Consider the following 15541-nt stretch of genomic DNA (forward strand, 5'->3'; position numbering starts at 1 on the left):
TCTATTAAAGTAAACTAATTGTAATAGATCACCTGAAAAGCGCTGTGACGCTAGTGTCACTCCATCCAAACTTTGCCTGCATGTTGAGAAGAACCAGGAGTGCTTTCAATCTAGACATACGTGCTCCATTATACAATGATGTATCGGCTTCACTTTTCATATCATCATAGATAAGCCTTTCTGAATCCATGATCGTCTCGATCATTTCATCAATCTCGGGCTCAAACATTGCCTCGTTGGGAATGTGCTCTGCATGATCATCCCCCGAGCTGTCAGAGGCTACATCTTGTGGCCTCACATATGCTGCTTGACCAAAGCGCCTGCGAACACGTCTATTGGGTTGCAAGATTGCTGCTTGTTGGCCAGCGTCAGAGTCCGACGAGTTATAATTGGCAACAACTCGATCTATAATAGATGGATCGAACTCGCCAAATTCTCGAACGTGCTGCAAAGAAACACGTCTTGTCCGTCGCACAGCATGCTTGCATTGATTACAAGGACATAAGACCCTCGTTGAGAGATAGGTGTTTCGGTTGGACGGTCCCACATCCTCGTCGCTACTCATAATGAGGATAAAAAACTTATAACCTAGACAACAAATTTAATATTCTATTGGCATTCTTCGTCTTATCTCTCTCTCTCTCTCTCTCTCTCTCTCTCTCTCTCTCTCTCTCTCTCTTTACCTCACATTCTCTAGTCATGTCCAATCCCCGCACACCTCGGTCTAGAGGTGCACGGAGATCAGAACCACCGGGTTATAATCTCGTCTTTATTGGTCAATACCTATATTTGTGGGTACAAGAAATCTAGACACCCACGTCTACATGATACTGCATGTAGTGGACAAAATCCCTTTGCCTCTTCTCTAGCTGTAGCACTTCACTTCATCTTAACATCTTTTCACAGTAGATCTTTTCACTGTTCGTCTAACTCTAAACCCTAAACCGTAAGTAATTCTTGCGTGGACTCGATCTAACGTAAATAAGCGTAAATCTAAATAAACGTAAATCTAACTAAAAATAAAGCTAAATCTAATTTAACGTAAGTCTAATGACTAGAGGTTGTCTAGATGGTCATTGTGTCGGGGATGTAGTGACTCTTGCCGCCCTGAAGATCCACCTTCTTCCCTATCTTCTGAAGACATTTCACCAGTACTTTTGGATCGACGGAGCCCACTATGAGTGAAGGCAGCAATACCCTATATTCCATTGAGGGCTTTCTTCACCCGCTTCATGCAGGCATCGCAGTCTATGGAGACCCGCATCTAATCTAATATAACATAAATCTAAATCTAGCTTAAATAAATGTAAATCTAGTTAAAAATAAACCTAAATCTAATTTAATGTAAGTCTACATATAACCTAATCTTTAACGTCTTTTAAAATAGTTTCCTACGACGTTATAACTCTCTTCTTCCTGTGTGTGTGCGCGTGTGTGGATGTGTGTGCCAATAAAAAGAGATAAATGGTATAACCTTTCTATCACCCATGCCAAGTATGATAGATTGATTATGCCATTTCTCTCTTGAATAATAGGTCTTCAGTTCAACTCCTCGTCGGCTAGATCTTTAGGTCTTTTAATTTTAATTATTTCCTACGACGCTCCCTTAGTTTCTCTTTCTTTCTCTCTCAATGTGTGTGCGTTTTTTTGGATCGTATGCATGTTTTCTTTCTCTTTTCCTCTCTCAATGTGTGCGTTTTTTGTTTATGCATGTTCTCTCTCTCTTTTCCTCTCTCAATGCGTGCGTTTTTTGTTTATGCATGCTCTCTCTCTCTTTTTCTCTCTCAATGTGTGTGTGCATTCTTTGTTTATGTATGTGTGTGCGTTTTTGCACTCTCTCTCTCTCTCTCTCTCTCTCTCTCTCTCTCTCTCTCTCTCTCTCTCTCAAAAACACTATATGTGTGTGTGTATGTGTGTGTGTGTGAGAGAGAGAGCGAGGGAGAGAGAAAGAGAGGAAGGGAACATGAGAATGAGGAGAGGGAAGGAGCATACCTGTCTCTCCTTCCTCTCCTCGTGTGTGTGTGTGTGTGTGTGTGTGTGTGTGTGTGTGTAAAAGAGAGAGAGAGAGAGAGAGAGAGAGAGAGAGAGTGAGGGAGAGCGTTACCTGCTCTTTGCTTGAGGGCGTCGAAAAACTCAGATCTGAGATCTGAGTTTTTGGGCGCGCTCGGTTATTTTTTTTACCCCAGCTGGCGTCGCTATGAGCGTCGCTATAAGCGTCGCTATGAGCGTCGCAAATTTACAAAGAAATTTGCGACGCTCATAGCGACGCTTATAGCGACGCTCATAGCGACGCCGGGAATTTTTTTTTTTAGCGTCGCTGTGTGAGCGTCGCTAATGTGAAGAGCCTCTTGTAGTGATAGTTCTGAAAAGAAACTAAATACTTCCAGTTGCAATCTTTTGCAAACCTTGCTGAAACGTCTGAATGGCAATAGAAGGTAAAACATTGATCACTTCTAGGTACAGACAATGAAACTTTTTCATTAACAACTTATAGCCTTGCTATATGTATAAACAACCATCTGTAATGTTGTTTAGCAGTACTTGTACCTTAACAAGTCTTTCTAAGTATCTGACAATTTCTGGCCACGAAATTGCTCCTGATACGTTGTGCTAAAAATGGTCTAGAAAGCAAATGTGACCAGCACCTAGGGACATTGTCATGACACATAATTGAAATAATGGCACTAGTGTTAGTTCAGAGACTCATATTCTCCACATGTGGAATATGTCTCATGTGAGGATGTGTAGAAAAGAACATCCTTCAAGTACGAGATGTACTTGTGTGTGGAGGTAACTGCAAACACTCTACGATGGGAGTGGGAGGGACCCTCATTAGCCTTGCCCCACACTGGCTAAACCGAACTCCTTGAGTGCCGATACCATGTTGTATCCCATGTGACAACATGTGCCAAATTGAACCCTACAGGTAGGTTCGTAACAGCATAAGGTAGATTGGACACTTGGTCCAAAGTACTTTGTGCCGACATGCCCTTGGCATGGCTCTGTATCATTCAAGCTTACTTAGACGTCTTGAAAAACCAAGCAAAGCATAATGAAAATGGAATAACACCAAATCAAGAAATGCGTACCTGGAGATTGGAACATAATGTTCACTTACCCGTATGCAAATGGAGAGGAGCACTTCCCCTACCTGAAAAGAAAAACAAGCAGCATTGCACCGGGAACCCGGGATGTTGCCCTTGCAAACCAAGCCCTTGGATTAGAATCTACGTAGTCAAACCCCTTGATAAGACTATTTGTAGCAACTGCTCAACTAGCAGATAACAGTAACCAACCTAGTTAACCGTGTACAGATTGAGTGGAATCAACGTGAAAAGTGTGTTCGTATGTTACCACGTGGTAGATTACGGAATTCTTTCCTTGAAAGTATAAATGGGAGAGATCAATTGTGATCCTCAATGCAGATCAAACTGTGATCCTTGATGCCTATGGGGTGATGTAGCAATCACCCGCCGGGTCTTACCCCAAACAGTATGTCCATAGACACTCCATAGTGCTATAGAGAGAGTAGGAGACCCACAGAAGTGAACTACTGATCTCTTATGGACAACCATGCTGTCACAACTGATTGCTATGTCTATACTTCGTGGTAGAGATCAGTTGGTGTGAGTTTAAGATCATTAAAAACTCACTTGAGCGTCGCACTAAAAACATGTAGTGCAAAAATGACACCCTAAACATCCGTAATGACAAGACTCTTGCTCGTCCATTAACGTCGATATGTTCGATGTGTACTCCACTGGGCAAAATCTGTTCGATCGTAAGAACAATCACCCAAGGAATGCCAATAGTTGGGTCTTACCCAAGATCTAACAATGGTTCTTGGCCAGCTTATGTGTGGCTCCTGGCTCTTAGGGAAGTTAGTGTTCAATCGATAACCGATGAAAACTAATGTGAATGGCATCTTGGCCCATTTCTAGCTGAGAGGTAGAGCACCTTGGCTCATACTGATTCCCGAACAAAACATGGATGAAAAGATTCTTAGAAAACTTTCAGTATTCATGGAGAGAAATAAGAGAGAGAGAGAGAAGATGCTGGGCTGAGGAACTTTCCTTAAGTGACGAGTTTGTACATATTGTGCCCAATCTGTGTCTTATGCCGGACTTACAGCTTATCCTATAAGTGTGCCACAATCTACCTGTATACCACTCTCATCGAGAGAGGGAACAGAAAACATAAGCCAAAACTTGACCCTCTTACCATGTATGGGGTTGTGACTTTTAGAAAAATGACTTAATGTGGCACTTTGCCTGTTGAATAAGTCAAAATTTTAAGTTCTTTGTAGTGTTGGTGTGTGCTGATAGCAACCAACAATCATTTTAAAGAATCCATCCTTAGTCTGTCCTTGACAGAGTTGCGAGTGTTTTAGCGAAAGTGTAATACATGAAACGGTAGAATTTAATCCACCTCACTAGCATGCCTTGCATGCGGAATGTAAGCCCTTGTGGAGAGTGATGGCCTCAAACGTGAGAGCCATAACTATTTGTGCCTTGCACAGTCGAAACTGGCAGGGATTCTATGAGGTGATATTCCCTATGTTGCCAGTTTTTCAAACTTGTGTGCCACTGCTCGTGATTACAAGTCATTGGGCAGTACCTTGGCACAAGGGAGAAGACCCGGGGGATTCACTCTATATACGAAATGAGATGCCACCTGCGAGTGGAAAACTTTGATAAAACCCCTATATACGACTCATATTAGAAAATACGAACCCCCCTTTCTACGCTTATACGACAATCAATGTAGAAAACTATCATACCCCTATCTTACATATTAAATTTAGGTCTCACATGATCTAACTGATTAAAACTAGTCAAAGAGTGTGTGGCATAGAGACTGGCACTATACTAAGGAACCACTTCTGTTGATAACTAGATGTACCATCAATGTGTGCTTTAGGGCAAAACTACTCCCCTGTTCATACTCACGAGCACGACACAGACAACATACTTATCATCCGATGACACGACTAACCCGTAGGTGCACGTAGGCAATCTCGTTAGCTTGCCAGGTTGAGACCAATCTACACATACGCACTTTTATGATGCATCAATCATTAACCCTGGTAGAATGCAACCCACTCTATCCCTAAACGCTCACAACACCGTTTACACTTCCAATGAACTCGGAATCGAATCAAACTTACTAGGCACCATCCTCTCACTAGGATATACTTACCTATAAGTCTAATCTCACCAGATTTGAACCCTAGTTATCTCGAATACAGTCGCGATCGACTAACAGGTCATAATCCAAAAGTGGGCGAAACTTAATTTTATGAGTATCTATGTGTAGCTAATCTCTTTCTCATTCCATAAAGCACTTGATTATTGAAAACAGACACTGTGTGTGCTACTTACAAGCAAAACAAGCTCGAGGAAGGATCGATCGCGATCAGCTCAAAAAGGTGAATGTGTGGCGTGGGCGCGTAGCTCTTGGAGAGACTACCGCGATGGTGTGGTCACGTCATGATTCCGGTGAGGGAGAAGCGCGTAGCGAAGAGGATAAGACACACTCACTCTCTCTCTCTCTCTCTCTCTTCTCTCTCTCTCTCTCTCTCTCTCTCTCTCTCTCTCTCTCTCTCTCAGACTCGTACGACACAAAATTAATATCCAAATGTTATTCAAAAATGGTTCTAAGGTGACTTTTATACTTTAGTCACCTTAGCTCAAAAATGTACATGGGGTTCTCTTACTCCTTATTACAAAGTGGGAACAAATCTGAGTCCTGACTAACTGATTAGTCTTTACATAACCCAGACGAATGGATCAAAATGATAAGACGTCTTTGACATAAAATGGGAATTTGATATGCTTTACAAGTTGGGCTCATTACAACAGTTAGACCAATGGGGCTCCAACACTCCCCCCTTCCTAATTCATGTCTACCACGACATGATCGTCTTTGTCTTCATTGTCGTTGTTGTCTTTCTTGGTTGATTTTATATAGAAACACATCATATCGCATAGACTCGCTTGCCATTAATGGGCCAAAAAAAATTGACTTGTACATGAAGAAGCCTGTGTAAAATGCTTCTTCGAAGTTTTGGAGATGGTAGCTTGGCAGAAACATTAGCCTTCTGAAATAGGCATACAATACTGGCTCTGTAGGTGGTCCACTTAGATCGTATGACAGCTCTAAGATGCTTCTTTGGGTATTCATATACTCTGACGTCGAGCTTTCTGAGAAGACTATGAGACACGCCAAAAAGGTTCGAGCTATTTTACATAGCATCTTGCAGGATAGGTCGGGAGAGCCTCCGAATTTTGCGATGGCACCCTGAAGGGTTTTCACCATGTAAGAACCGGATATTCTCTCTCCCTCTGTTGGCCCTGGCAATACTGAATAATTTAGCCATGTCGGATTTCTGCTCTGTAGTGCTTTATGTTGGTTGTACGTGTATGTTCGCGGAGTTGGGCAAAAAGTTTTGTCATTCCTCAGCTTAGACGGTGTGTTGACTAAGTGGATCAGGTTATTAGGATGATCCAAGAGCCATTGACGCCTCCACTTTGGTTGGCTGTCTACTATTCTGTTTTGTTGTTCTCGATCCTGTACTTCTCCTTCAAACACTCGCACTTGTGCTTCTTTTTCGAGCTGCCGTTGATGTGTTAGAGTTTCAAATTTTAGCAGAGCATATGGTAACATAGGGGCATTCCATTCCTTCCGTAGCTCTGCTGCTGTTTTGCCTAATCTGGAGAGACCTTGTACCATATCATCTCTGATTGTTTTTCCAGCTGCTCGGCCAGCCTCTGCTCTTCCAATCTCGTGACTGAATCTTCTTCTATTTCTTGGTTTTTGGAGCCAGTTTGATCAGTCTTTATATCTGGGTGCTCCTGTTCATCTGATTCTTCCCCGTACTCATCTTGACCCCCAAATACTTCGGCGAGTCCAGCCAAATTCGTTGTTGCTTGCTCCAGGTGCACTCGTACCTGTCCTTGGTGTTGCCTTTCAGTTTTTAGACTTGCGATTTGCGCAGTCATTGTTCTACTATTGATTTGTAGAGCTTGAAATTCCATTTCTTTTTGAGCTGCAGACTCCTCTAACTGTTTTACCCTGATGTGCAAGTTTTCATTTTCTTCCCTGAGTGATTTGGAAACAATGCTTTCCATTTCACTGTCAGCAGCTGGTCCTTGTTGCTGTTCACTTTGTAAGGTGGAAATTTGCCTTTGTAGTTGATCCTCTGCTCTAAGCGCACTTTCGGCTATTATTAAGCGTTGTTTTCTTTCCAACTCCATCTCCCTCTTCAGTGCAGCCACTTCTTCTTCTGGGTGGACTACCGGTGTTGTTGGTAGCGGCGTTTTTTGCTTCCTAGCTCGTTCGATTTTCCTTGCTTGTATATCTGTTACTGCTCTCAAATCTTTGATTTCAATTTGTAAGTCATCGATGGTCTCCAGCGCATCTTGCTTTTCTTTTTCCAACTTATTTATGTGTTCATCTCTGTCACTGACATCTTCAAGGAATACGTTGATTGTATCTTCACATATGGCATTGAAGTCTTCAGACTCCTGTAAATTGTCTTTGAGGAGATTCACTGTGCTTTTGAGCCCCAAGATCTCAGCATCTCTGATTCTGATCAGCTTTAGAGTGTCCTCCCTTTGCTCCTGCAGTCTTTGAACTTCTCCATGGGTTTGTTGTAACCTCATTTTGTTGGACCTGTTCTGATCAGCTAGCCATTGACTGTGAAGTCTTGTTCGGTTTAGTATTGTCGCCATTGACTGCAAATCTTCATCTATAGTAGCTTCCAACTCAATTTCTTGAGAGGAGGAAGATTTATCTTTTGTCTGATCCACCTCCTTTTTCTTACCTTTATCACTTTGTGATATGGTTCCAGTGTTCCCGTGACCATCCGTTCTTTCTTCTTCTTCTTCTTCTTCTTCACTGGGAGGTGTATGAACTCTCTCATCACGATGTGAGCTTTTTGAATGCGAAGTAGAGTCAGCAGGTGGGCTAGATTGCCTCTCACTTGTATCTGGCCTTGGAGATGGCGGCGGTGTTTCCTGATCTCGTGAAGTTGGCCTCAATTGATCTCTCAAAGTTTGGAGATCCTCCTCTTCCAGTAGCAATTATGGTTTGTCCCTAGCATTTCTTTCTTGGATGTACCTCTCGAACCAGTCTAACTCAAAAGCTGGGTTGTTTCTATTCTTCGTTCTCAGTGTGTAAGTGCTACTAGAAGGTTTCCAAGTGGCGCCTACATCGCCTCGTAGAGATCTCTCTAGAGCAAATCCTTCTAGCATCCTTTCCATTTTTGCTATCTTGCAGATCATACCATTTACCTTTTCCACCAAACCATTGCATTGTGGGTAGTAGGGAGTTGAGTGTCATCGTGTGATCCTTTCCATTTTTGCTATCTTGCAGATCATACCATTTACCTTTTCCACCAAACCATTGCATTGTGGGTAGTAGGGAGTTGAGTGTCTTCGTTGTGGGTAGTAGGGAGTTGAGTGTCGTTGTGAGTTGATCTTGCAGATCATACCATTTATCTTTTCCACCAAACCATTGCATTGTGGGTAGTAGGGAGTTGAGTGTCGTCGTGAGATACCTAACTTCTCCATTAGCTCTCCTACAAGGTCTCCTCTAAAACTTGGTCCCCTGTCAAAAATTATTTCAAGAGGAGTGCCAAAACGGCAACAAATGTTTTCAAATACGAACTTAGCCACTTCCTTAGCTGTAATCCTGGTGGTGGCAACTGCTTTAGCCCACCTGGTCATGTAGTCCACACCCATGATGATATAAAATTTACCTGATTGGCTCCTTGGCAAAGGCCCAATAGCATCAATTCCCCATTTCTCAAATGGTCCATATGAGATTAAAGGAGTCTGTGGCTCATATGTGAGACTCCTATCCCCTTCCTTTTGACATTCCTTGCATGTTTTACACCAATGATGCACATCCCTATGTAGACTAGGCCATACAAACCCGGCTTGTAGAATCTTTCTACTAGTGATGTCAAGTGCAAAGTGTCCTCCACAAACACCATCATGGCAACTTGAAATGATTTCAGTGATCTCTCTAGAGAGAGGTACACGCCTAAGAACTTGATCCTTACCCTTACAGTAGAGGTCGTCATTGATAAGGCGGTATTTTGTTGCCTTGCACACAAGCCACTGCTTTTGGCCCTTAGTAAGATCCTTAGGACACTCTCCTGTGTCCAAGAAACTCATGATGTCAGGCATAGCATTGCTACCTTGGAAGAGAGGCAGCTTCAACTTGATAGCACCCACCACTGAAACATCTTGCAACTTCTCTCTAGCTAGAGCATCTGCTTCTTGATTTTCTGCTCGAGGGACATCATGTAATTGTACAACTTGAAATTTCCCTAAAAGTTCCTTGACTTTGTGTAAATGGCCTAGCAAGCTATGATTTTTACAAGGCCAAGTTCCTTGTATTTGTTTTATTAAAAGCATGGCATCACCAAATACATTTAACCGTTGAATGCCCTGTGTCACACACCACTCTAACCCAAGAGTTAAAGCTGCATATTCTACCTCATTGTTAGAGTGAGAATCAAATAGATTCCCAATGGAGAAAACCTTGTCCCCTTGCTCGTTGAAGATGACAATGCCTGCTGCAGCTTTGTCCACTTTCCTCTTGTAGGCTCCATCAAAGAAAAGAGAGTGAGCCTCCTCTACCTTAGGGACTTCCAGCACAGGTGTAATATCTTGATCATTTGGCTTTATATTTAGCTTCTTTTCATAGTGGCGATGGGTGAGAATACCTCCTAGACTGGCCCTTGTGGACTTCTCCACTTGCATTGTGTAGTCAAACTCTTGCAGCCTTGTGAGCCATTTGGAAATCCTAGAAGAAACATCCATGTGCTGCATTACATAAGGAAATACTTCTTCCATTGTTAAGATTATGAATGGTCTAGACAATAAATAAGAGTGAAATTTGGTGGTAGCAAACATTAATGCAAGTACCATGTGCTCCACTGCCGTGTATCCCTTTTCTGATGGAGTCATCATTCGACTAGAGAAGTAGATAGGACGCATGAAAGAAGTTTGAGGATCCTTTTGCATCAATACAGCCCCAAGTGTGTCATTACCCACACTAGGGTTTACATAAAATGGCTTGTCCCACTTTGGAGGTGCTATGGTGGGAAGTGAAGCTAGAATTTGTTTTACCTCATTGAATTGTTGTTCATTTTCTTCACTCCAAGTGAAGATCTCTTGATGGGTAACTTGTTGTAAAGGGAGAACCACTTGGGAGAGCAAGTGAATGAACCTACTCAAATACCTCACCTTTTGAAGAAAAGAGACCAATTTCTTTGTTGTGGTGGGAGAGGTCAAAGCCACCAAGGTTTGAACCTTGCTTGGATCAGCTTCAATGCCGTTGGCCGAGATCACATGGCCAAGAAGAGTAACCTTGCTTTCACCAATGTGGCATTTCTCCACATTGAGTTGGCCACCCAAAGCTTGTAGCCTAGCTAGACCTTCATAAACTTTCTCCAAATGAAGAGAGCGAGAGCTATAGATACAAAAGTCATCAATAAAAACACGGATTGATTTTCCAAAGAATGGCTGAAAAACAAATGTCACATATCGCTGAAAAGTGGCTGGAGCATTAGTGAGACCAAAAGGCATAACTCTGTAAGCAAAACATCCCCATGGTGTGATGAAGGTTGTCTTCTTTTGATCTTCTTCGGCGATGCTAATTTGGAAGTAGCCTAAGTAGCCATCACATACCGTGTAGCGCTCATGTCCTGCTACCTCATTGAGTATTTTGTCTTGAAAAGGAAGAGGAAAATGGTCCCTCTTTGTGGTTGCATTAAGAGGCTTGTAATCAACACAAACCCTCCACTTACCATTCTTCTTTGGTGTGACGACCACTGGAGAAACCCACTCTGAGTCTTCAACAGGATAGATAAAACCGGCTTCTAGCAATTTCCTCACCTCTTTGAGTAGGGCGTCTTTTTGAATTACTCCTAGCCGCCTGAGCTTTTGCACTACAGGTTTACTTCCCTCCTTGAGCTTAATGTGATGTTGAACTACTGTGATGCCAGTGATTTTATCATATTCATCAATGAACAATGTGGTAAAATTACTTAGCATAAAAATATAATCTTCACGCTCCTTCCCACACAACTCACTAGAGAGCATTTGATGTAGCTTACTTGCTTCTACCAGAGGTTGTATACCTGGTGTCTCCCCTTGGTTTGATGATGAGGCATCAGGTTTCTCCATCTTCTTAGGGTCCTTGAGAATGATCCCCATCACCTCAATGCTACTGTCACTTTCTTCACTCACTGTTGACTCCTCCTCTGAAGTGGTTGAAGAGTCACCACTAGAAAACTCATCCTCGGAGGTTTCTAGATCCATGTTGCGTTGTTGACCTATCTTCGTGTCGTAAAGTATTGGCCTCCCTTTTGCATCCTTCATCTAGATTATGCCGGTGTCCCAGTCCTGCTTAGCTCTCATAGCCATAAGCCAAGGCCTCCCTAGAATGATAGGATAGCCCTCCCCTTTGTGTGGCATGACAAAGATGTCCACATCTACCTCGGTGTTGAATGCCTTTATCCTAACTGCATTTATGACACCAACACATTGAACTTTTAAATTATTTGCCATTTTGGCTCGGCATGGTGCCGGCTGACTCACCTCTAAACCCAAACGGTGCATCATTTTTTCACTCATGACGCATATTTGTGCACCACCATCGATGTAGATATTGGAGATGTGTTGCCCTTTGATGTAAGCATCCATCACTGGTAGTATGTCATCTAGATTCCTCCCAGAGATAGCCCCAACTATCTTTGGCTTTGGTCGTCTCGTGCTAACCATCTTTGTCCATTGTCTCCTCACCCTAGGTGCTAGGTGGAGTAACTGGGGCCAGGTGATTTTTGGGCCCTGCACAGAAACATCTTGAACCAAATCATATGGTTTAGAACATTCACCCAAAGAGAAATCTACAATGTCAATTTTACGTCGTGACTTGGACGGCTTTTTGCTAGATTCCCCTTTAGTCTTCATCTTTTCTTCCTTTTGGGAAGATTCACCATGCCTAGCGCGTTTTACCCCAATGGCATCTACTCCTTTAACCTTGGTCTTATCCTCCTCCACTTTCTCCTTTCCCTTACCTTCAAGACTGATGACACTTACTGTTTGATTGCCAAGTGGTGGTGGGGGTAACGGTGGAATGAGAGGTTGTGGTGGTGGCTGAATGGGTGGTTGTAGGATTTGCACGGGTGGTGCTTGTTGTGGTGCCCTCGGTGGTGGTGGTCTTGCTCTCGGTGGTGAAACCTGGTTTTGCCTGGCTCCTCTGTTGAAATTCTGCCTCCTTGGGTGTGGACAGTAGTACATGCCATGACCATCCTCCCCACAATTGTAGCAGTGGTATTCTTGGTTTTGCCTTCATTGTCCTCTCCCTTTCTCTTGGTTGCGATTGTGTGCATGCCCTTGTTGTATCAAATGGACTGAGAGATTTTGAAGTTGATTGGTGATTCGGTTGAGCAGGTCTTGCTGATCTTCAATTGGTTCTTGTGGTTGAATCCTCTGGGCGACTGTTGCAAGTGGTGCTAGAGGTGGTCGGGTCCTAACGGCTTCCTCTTCATCGATATTCCTGGCTTGTAGGCACAACTTCTTGTCTTTAAGGCGGGCCACTTCAACTGCTAGCTCATATGTAGCAGGAAACCTTCCCTTCACCTTCTCTTTAAGAGTTGGCCATAACCCAGCCACAAACCGATCCTTCTTTAGGAAATCAGGTGCCCCCTCATCCTCTCTTAGCGATGCAACCCATCGTCCCCATAAATCTACAAAATTTGACTCATATGATGCGTATTCCAGCATACTGCCCTGCTTCAATTCTGTCAACAATTTCCATAGCTTCTCTGATGTTGTGCCCTCTCCAAAACGCTTGACAAAGGCTGCCCTTAATAAGTCCCACCGTTCCTTGGTTTCTTGTGCCAAGGCATTGTACCATGATCTTGCCTCCACCTTCATTAGAAGTGGGAAGATGCGCAAGCGCGAAGCATCATTATCTCTCGCAGAGATGACACATGCTATTTCCAAGTTGTCTAGAAAGTCTGCAGCATCCTCACCCACCTTACCAGTAAAGGTTGGAAATGCTACACTTGCCATGATTACTGAGAGAGAGCTAGAAAGACACACTTCTTAACTTGCAAAAGTGTTTTTCTTCTTTACAAGGAGGCGTGTATACCCTCTTATACTAGGACATACATTAAAACTTCAAACGGTACATTGCCTTGTATACCCACCGTCATAGCAATATAGAAATCATCCTCGTTGTTAGGAGGGCACACTGTAGGTAGCTGACACAGAATACCTTTCACTTTGTCAAATACCTCTTGAGCTTCCTCATCCCATTGAAATCCATGCACCTGTTGAGCCCTTTTCTGAAGAGGGTACACATATTGAGACAACATCCAAAAGAAGCAGGATAAATACTTTAACTTATGCACGAACGATGCCAACCCCGTTGCACTGGTTGGAGGCTCCATAATAACCAATGCCTTCACCTTTTTTGGATCTGCTTCAATTCCATTCTGTGATACCACATGGCCCAACAGCTGAGCCCTTGGTTGTGCCAGCTTGCACTTCTTTGGATTCAATTGACCTCCTTCTTCATCTAGCCTTTCAAAACATAGCCTCAACTTGGAAAGATGTTCTGCCCTGGAACTGTAACAACCAACATCATCCATAAAAACTCTGATGAACTTACCCAAGTATGGCCCAAACACCTTGCCACATCCAATATTGAAATGTCGCATATGCATTCACCAGTCCAAAAGGCATCCTGTGGTAGGCAAAGTACGGCCCCATGGAGAAATGAAGGTAGTCTTTAGATGGTCCTCCAAAGCAATACCAATCTGAAAATATCCTAAAAAACCATCCATAATGGAATAGCGTTCGTGTCCGGCCACCTGGTTTAAAATCTCATCCTGAAATGACAGAGGGTAATGATTCCGCTTGGTCGCAGCATTCAAAGGATTATAGTCTACACATACTTGCCATTTTCCATTTTTCTTTGGGGTAATGACAACATGAGAAACCCACTAGGACTCTTTTACTGGATATATAATATGTACCTCGAGAAACTTGTTCATCTCTTGCCATAGAGCCTCTTTCTGAATGTCTCCCAACCTCCTAAGCTTCTGTGCTTTTGGCCTGTATCCTTCTTTAAGTAGGATTTGGTGCTCCACTCCTTTAGCTCCCCTCAGATATTTATACTCCGCCGTAAATAGGTCGAGATAGGATACACATAGGTCCATATAGCCTTCCTTATTCTGCTTTGTTAAATGTGTACCTAGCATATCTTCCACCTATTTAGCCTTCAGACTACAAACAGAAGCTTGCATACCTTTCCTTGCAATGGTAGAGTCTATGGTGACTTCGAATAAATCTGTATCTAGCTTCAATAAATATTCGTCGTTCTCCTCCTCTTCGGCATTGGTTAACCTTCATCATAACTAGACAAGGTTTCATACTCGTAACTAGTGCTGAAATCTCCATTATCTCCTTCAGCTAATGGATGAAAACGGCTCTTCTCGGTCTTTAGATCCAACAAAATCTGTCCTCTATTTTCTCAATCCGGCAAAGTAAACACCCCTGTCTCCCAATCTTGCTTGGCCCCAATTGCCAACAAGCATGGCCTTCCCAATATGATTGGATAAGAAATTTCTCCTGCTTTCATGAAAAAAAAATCAATTAAGCATTCAACTCCCATAAACTTTACCTTCACATCTTGTGCCACTCCTAAACCCTGAGCTTTGGCATGGTTGTCCATCCTCATTTGCACATTGGACCTGCCAACAACTTTAATACCAATATCCCTCATAGCAAATTCAGTGATCACATAGACTTGGGCACCACCATCAATGTAGTCTTGAACATGCTTCTTCTTCTCAAGCAAAACGTCCACCACTGGAAGCACATCGATCGGACTCCCCACCCTTAAGGCTAGATTCTGTACCGCATGCACATCTCCTCTTGCTCGAGGAAGCCTCGTACTGACGCTGGTTGACCACTACCTCCTTAATTTATGGTTTAATGCAAGAAGTTTCCCAAAAGTGATGTTAGATTTTTGATTATGAACATTTCTTGCCAGATCATACTCTGAATTACCGCATCCCAGCTGAAAATCCTTTCGAGTAATTCTTCGTCTTTGTCTTCTTCTGCTTGGCTCTGGATGCTCTCTACCTTTGTTCACCTTTTCTTTCCCCTTCTTTGCTCTAGTTTCACGTTCCGTCTCGGTCTCTCTTTCACCTTGTGCTCTTTTGTTGGCCATAATATCAACCTCTTGCCTGTCAACACCAATAATACTAAACCTTTGCACTTCATCATTACCTGATGGAGCCACCTGTGCTTGTTTTTCAACTGCTTGCTGCTCCCTTTGGCCATTAAACTATGCCTGATCACCCCTGCCTTGACCAAACAGAGGATACATACCGCCCCTTTCCCTCGGTGGGTGAGGGCAATCTGGAGCATAGTGGTCCTCCTCTCTGCAATTGTAACATCTGCCAGGCAATTGCCTAGCCATGCCTCTTCCTGTCCTTGCTTGACCTCTA

This window comes from Adiantum capillus-veneris, chromosome 14 (assembly GCF_014529385.1).
Source record: "Adiantum capillus-veneris isolate H3 chromosome 14, ASM1452938v2, whole genome shotgun sequence".
Taxonomy (NCBI): Eukaryota; Viridiplantae; Streptophyta; class Polypodiopsida; order Polypodiales; family Pteridaceae; genus Adiantum; species Adiantum capillus-veneris.